This window comes from Octodon degus, unplaced genomic scaffold (assembly GCF_000260255.1).
Source record: "Octodon degus isolate 3935 unplaced genomic scaffold, OctDeg1.0 scaffold00242, whole genome shotgun sequence".
Classification (NCBI taxonomy): Eukaryota; Metazoa; Chordata; class Mammalia; order Rodentia; family Octodontidae; genus Octodon; species Octodon degus.
In genome coordinates, this window is record NW_004524818.1 from 355,924 (window position 1) to 356,389 (window position 466).

Genomic DNA, 466 nt, shown 5'->3' on the forward strand with positions numbered 1-466 from the left:
GAGTGGCTTATGGGAAGAGATAGGAAATGTTTGAAGATGTCACCTATAATTGAAAATCTGGAACACTTTTGGCTGTTCTTCTTGGGGGATTCTGGTAAGACCTCAGAAGACCAGGACGCTGACAGAAAGCCTGCCTGTAAAGACCAGGCTGGGGAGATTTCTGCTGGGAAGAAGGACTGCATTGCTTGTTGGACTACGGATGATTTATATTATGGTTTGGCAGAAGCTTTGTCTGAGTTTTGCTCATCTCCAGAGACTTTCCCTGAGACTGAGTTTAAGCATGGTAAACTGATTAATCTTGGAAAGATATTTCAAAGCAATCAAATATTGAGGGAGTTGCATGGCTATTGTTCTGGGCTTTTAGCCAGATTTATGTTGAGAATCAAGAGATAGAGCCCAGCAGGATGGTTTAAAATGTGAGTTTGGCCAGAATGGAAGCTCCTATAAAGCTGTGGCCTGCAAAGAT